We start from the raw sequence: 6000 nt of genomic DNA, 5'->3' as shown, positions 1-6000 counted from the left end.
AGAAGTTTGTATAGACACAAATACAGTTGATAATATTACGAAGTTGGTATAAGACATTTACTGTTAGTAAAACATTTACTCTTTTGGACATCAGTGAACTTATATAAAATTGAAAATTTCAGGGATGTTTTGGTGATTAGATTTGGTGACAGTCTCTTGCCTCACATTTTGTTCTCTCACTGTCAGAGTAAAGGTGTTTCTTGTTAGGGTGACACCTCTCTCACCCCTGTGTTTGTGCTTATATATAATATTCTCTAGCATCATTGGATCATTGTTTCTTCAAATTATTCTTTTCTTGTCTGTGTTCTAACCTATCCTCTGCAACTGGCTCTTTCTGTAAAGACTATAACTATGCTAAAATGCAAACTTCTTTTATATTATTGTTATAGTTATTTTACTACATTGAATATTATTCCTCCAAAGCTATACACCTGTCTCTGCTCTTTCTGTTGATAATTCCTATTTATTTCTTAATCTCAAGTTTGAAGAATCTACCCCTGAATGCTCATTATATAAATTGCAACTATCAAATGTAATGAATCATTTAGTTCTAATGTTGCTTCACCACATGCCCCCACAAGACATATCTAATTAGATCCCAACTCCAATTCCACCTCTATAAAACCATGTCATCTCAATTTTTGCTGATGTCTTTGTAATGGACCTACAAGGCTAGGATGAACTATGTTTGTCAGAATTTCCATTGGTGTATATTCTATTCAATATGGATCACAAGAGACATTTTAGAGATTAAAAGGCAAAAGTGAATCACAAACGTTTATTTTTCGAATGCTAAAAAGTTCTAATGCTAGGAAACAACAGAAAGTGTTGTAGCTCATGTATGTTGTCATTTACATGCTGGCTTGACTTGTTGGCTTGGGACATTAGATAGTTCACTTTCTTCCAGAACTTTCTTCAACTTCTCCAACTCCTGAGTCAGGACTTATTTAGATTCATGAGGAAAAGCACCAGTTTCTTTTGATATCATCATTGAAGTCAGAAGCAGTAAGACACCTAAACAGGTTCCAGTCTGTCCTGGTGGGCTCAAGCCCATTTTCATAAGTTCCAGTTTCTACTCATTGTCTCCTACTTCATATCCATCTTCCTTTTCTGACTGACTACCCTCAGATGTCAATCTCCAGGACCAGATAAGAAGACAGCAGCCTTACACAAACTCTTTAGCCAGTGTCCACAGTTGTGAAGGACAGATCCTTTTAATAAATTATGTAAGTATAACTATCTCTATCTCATCAATTTTTAATCTATCATATGCCTATCTTTTGACCTGTCTTTCATAATAGTTCTCTTTGATGATCAAGCTGGACTGAGAGAGTCCCCAAATATTTCCTTTTTTTTCTTTTCTGACTTTGATCATTACAATCTCCTGACTGGTCTTTCTGCCTCCAATATCCTACCTCTCCAAGCATTCTCCCAGCTCTAAAAGTTAATTTAATGTTACAAAAATTTATTTGTGTTACTTTCCAAAGTAAAACTCTGTTGTGGCTCTCAGTCACTTTTACTGCATCCCACAAAACACAGACGTGATCTCCAAGGCATTATGAGTTCTGGAATTCAAAAAAAAAAAAATCTCTCCATTCTTATTTTTCATGGCAGCCCCATCACCTATGAGCATGAGGTACACATTTTAATTCAGCGATGCCTAAAGATTTTAAATTCTTTAGACCTCCCTTGCTTTTATTCAAGCTCCTCCTTTACTTCTGTAGTCAAAATAAATATGTAATCATCTTCATGTTCCTCCTGGTGACCCTCTCAGGTGAATAAAAGCTACTCCTACATCAGTCACTTCACTGTGAATGAATATTGTTCATGGAAACTCTTCCAAAGATAAAAGGATAATTTACCAGCTTTACTCATCCTTTACCTTTCTGCTGTGGCCCTTAATGCACTAATCCTATTGGGGAGAGTGTGCTCGGGATTTAATTTTGGATTAACTTGGATGGCAATCTTAGTCAGCCAGTGGAGTATGTAAACTATGTCAAACTCCACTCTGGGCATCTTTATGCCCGATAAACCTGTCACAGGATCCTTTGCTCCCCTGTGCACTTCAGTGCCTGTGGACAGCCTACCTGTTCCTTAATAATTTTAGTGTATATAGACTGCTCTATCCACTTTTTAGCTTCCTCTTCCTATTACGGCACATATATGACAAACATTCTTTACTCATTTCAATGTGTGTTTTGATTTGTTTTGTTTCCATTTACTTTCTTGACCCTTTCTCTGGACTTGCGTCTCTCAGGTGTCATTCTGTATACTCAACAGAGCTCTACTAAATTTGATCATGTGCAAACATGCAAAAAGAGCCAAAGACAACTGATGCCTCTGCTCTACAACTCCTTAGAGATGGGACCTAATAATCTCAGATGATATTAGATTATATCACATTGAAATTACAATCACAGATTAGCCCCACATAAAGCTGTGGGGGGCTAATATTGCATAATAGGGCTGATGTTTGAGATAAATGGAATTCTATTTTTGTCAAAGGCATCAGCTACGATGGAAGCAGTGAAGGTGAAAGAAGATCAATTTAATGAGGACCGTTAGAATTACAGCCCTAACTAATGTTACCATTAGCTACTTTTTCTCACGCTACACCATGCACCATTTCAAATAGAAAAGTGGTGCCTTGTGAAACAATGATGCCTAGTGTTAAATCATGGGGGTCTGAGCCAGAGGCTCTGCTTTTCATTTCTGTCTTCACTACTTACCAGCTGCGTGACCTTGGGCAAGTGTCTCTCTTTCCCTCAGTTTAAAATTCTGCTGCTATTTCTCATAGGGTTGTAGTGAGAAATTCAGTGACTTTAATGTCAAGCTTAGAATTGTTCAGACAATAAAATATTAGCAATGGGGAGAAATGAAAAGACCCTGACATAGAGATCCCTTGACTTGTCATTTGAAAAACAAAGGGAGTCTAACATAATTTCACATCTTTTCTTTGTTTCTTTCTTTCCTCCTTCCTCTCCCTCCTTTTCATTCTAATCAGACATTGCTCTGCCTTTAATGCTTCGAAATGTAAGAAAGTATATCCCTTACTGAAGATTCTTATATGGAACCCTGAAAACGGGGCAAACCAAGTATTTATTTATTGCAGTAGGTTCACTTTGACAAATCCACAATGGAGAGATATAAGAGAGCTGCTTCTTTGGAATCATTTTGTTTTCTCTCATTTCTTGTGGTCCTTTATCTTTTGACATCTCCACCTTCCCCACAGTGTTCTTCCTCCTAGCCCTGACCCATGTGCAGGCATTTTGCTCTATAGTTTCCCTTTAAACTTTCTTGCAGGTATTGGGGTATGAGGAGTTTCTCAGACAGAAAATGGGTGTAAATAAGGCAGGAAAGGTGGTCTCCTCCAACTGAGAATAACCTACTGCAAAAACAAGCATTTCTAATGTTGAGACTTAGCACAGTATTTTAATTCCATTTGTCATGATGCCAAATAAGTTTCTATTTTTCATGTCTTTCCAAAAGCCTCTACTATTATTTTATTTGGCCCAGAGTATCAGAGTAACAAACTTTCCTCAGGATGGAGATGATAGTTATCCTGCTCTGTCAAGTTTTATTTTCTATTATTTTTGGTTTTAGTTTCTGGGTTTTTGTTTTTGTTTTCTGTTTGGTTTTGGTTTTGCCTTTGTGGCAAAGGAAGAACAGAGAAAGAAGTTTTTATTCTATCTAGATAGGAATTTTGTTCACAGTGGACATGACAATGAGAGTTCAAAGCAGGGAATTCCCACACTCTGTCAATATGAGGGGCACCTGTGACTCCTAGCGTTTAGGATAGAATTTTGAACAAAGTAAACGTTAAATAAGTCATCATTTGGCAACTGAATAAAGTCTGTGTTCATGAGGCACTCTTGATTGTGACAGCAAAGTCAGCACAAAGACACTGAAAGCAGCAATCCAGGCAGCACTGATGGCTACTTCCTGGGCTGCTTAGAGCTACGGAAGAGTCCACAACAATGACTGTGACCGTGGCCTAACCACGATGGACTTACAGTTCCTCCCAGCTGGACTATACTTTAACCAGTTTTCTTCCTGACTCTAAGCCCCTGACCTCCCTTTTCTTAAAGCATTTACTTTACAAAACTTGTCATTGTAAATTCCTGACTCTGCCCCTTTGAGATACATGTAAATCGTCTCCCAGCCTCTTGCCTGTTTTCCAATCCAAAAATGACTTTCTTAAAGACCTGAGAACTATTTCTTTGAAAATGTGGCACCTGTACACCATGGAATGCTACACAGCCATAAAAAGAATGAAATAGTATCCTTTGCAGCAACATGGATGCAGCTGGAGGCCATTATCCTAAGCAAATTAATGCAGGAACAGAAAAACAAATATTTCATGTTCTCAACTTAGAAGTGGGAGCTAAATATGGAGTACACATTGTCACAAAAAAGAGAACAATAAATACTGAAGACTACTTGAGCATGGAGGGTAGGAGGAGCTTGAAGCTTGAAAAACTACATATTGGGTACTAGGATCACTACCTGGGTATGAAATCATTTAAATACCAAACCTCAGCAACATGTAATTCACCTATATAGCAAACCTGCACATGTCCCCTGTGAATCTAAAATAAAGTTGAAAGAGGAAAAAAAAAAAGGTAAAATATAAATAGCAAGGAAGATAGTGCCCCTGTTTCTCAGTTCCAGTGGGAGCTTAGGAGTCTTTCCACTTGAACAAAAGGGGCTTGCTATGTTCCAAGTTATAAAACCAAGTCCTATTATGAAAAGAAAGTAGGCAGGTGCAGTGGCTCATGCCTATAATCCCAGCACTTTGGGAGGTCGAGGCAGGCGGATCACGAGGTCAAGAGATCTAGACCATACCGGCCAACATGGTAAAACCCTGTCTCTACTAAAAATATAAAAATTACCTAGGCATGGTGGCAGGCACCTGTAGTCCCAGCTACTCTGAGGACTACAAAGGCTGAAGCAGGAGGATCCTTGAACCTGGGAGGTGGAGGCTGCAGGGAGCAGACAGAGTGCAACTGCATGCAGCCTGGCAACAGAGTGAGACTCCATCTCAAAAATGAAAGAAAAGAAAGTTTACTTTTCCTTTGGGTAAGGCCAACTGGCAAACCCAGATGGCTTAGATTTTTCCCAGTCCAGCTCTTAATAATGCTCCAGGTTTTGTACCTGGGCAGCCTCCAGAGTATCTATACCTGCCCTATGCTGGCAATAGCATCAGAATAAAATTGTGCCCTGTCTGCTCATCATGTCATTATGTCTGCTGCAATTTTGTCTTTAACAAGACCAACCAGCAGAGTGTGGAATCTAAAACCGGTCACTTAAGGATTTGTCTTTAGGAACAAAAGCCAGCTGACAAATCACCTGGAGTAGCTTCAAATATAGGTAACATAGAGCATGGAGTAACTGAGGCACTATTTATAACTGCCAGAATAAAACATCTGGGTAAACAGAATTTATTCAGTAACACCATGTGTGGTGTAAAAAGAATCAGGTCTCCTGACTGTGCCATACACATACATTTATGAAAGCATGATTTACTTGAGGCTGGCTACTTAGAGGAGACTCTCCTCCTGTCTGTGTATGCTCTGAAGTACAGAATAATTTGGAGCTTTTTATGGAAAATACATTGGGCAGTTCTTTATTAATACTTTTGGCTTTTCTTTAACTAAAAAGAAAATCTCCACCTTTATTGATTAAGACTTTATGTAGGGACACATCAAAGTCTAGCGAGACATTCTGACCTGCCTCCTCAGGCCCACCCTTTGACATCTCAGGTTCCAGCATTTTTGTCTTGTTTTCTGAGGCTTCATTGCAGAAACTTGCCTTTTCCTTTTCTGACATTCACCTCACTCCTTCACTCACTTCTCAGTCTTTGGTTATTTCTTTTTCAGTAAAAACAGTCTCTGCAGGATTTTCTTTGTGACTATAATTTCTATAACAACTATAGAACTAACTGACTTGAAAAGAGACAAGTGAAGAGAGAAGAGAAAAGAGAGAAAGATTAGGTGTGAG

This window comes from Cebus imitator, unplaced genomic scaffold, assembly GCF_001604975.1.
Source record: "Cebus imitator isolate Cc_AM_T3 unplaced genomic scaffold, Cebus_imitator-1.0 Scaffold290, whole genome shotgun sequence".
Taxonomy (NCBI): domain Eukaryota; kingdom Metazoa; phylum Chordata; class Mammalia; order Primates; family Cebidae; genus Cebus; species Cebus imitator.
The sequence above is the reverse complement of the archived record's forward strand: the minus strand, read 5'-3'. Positions refer to the sequence as shown.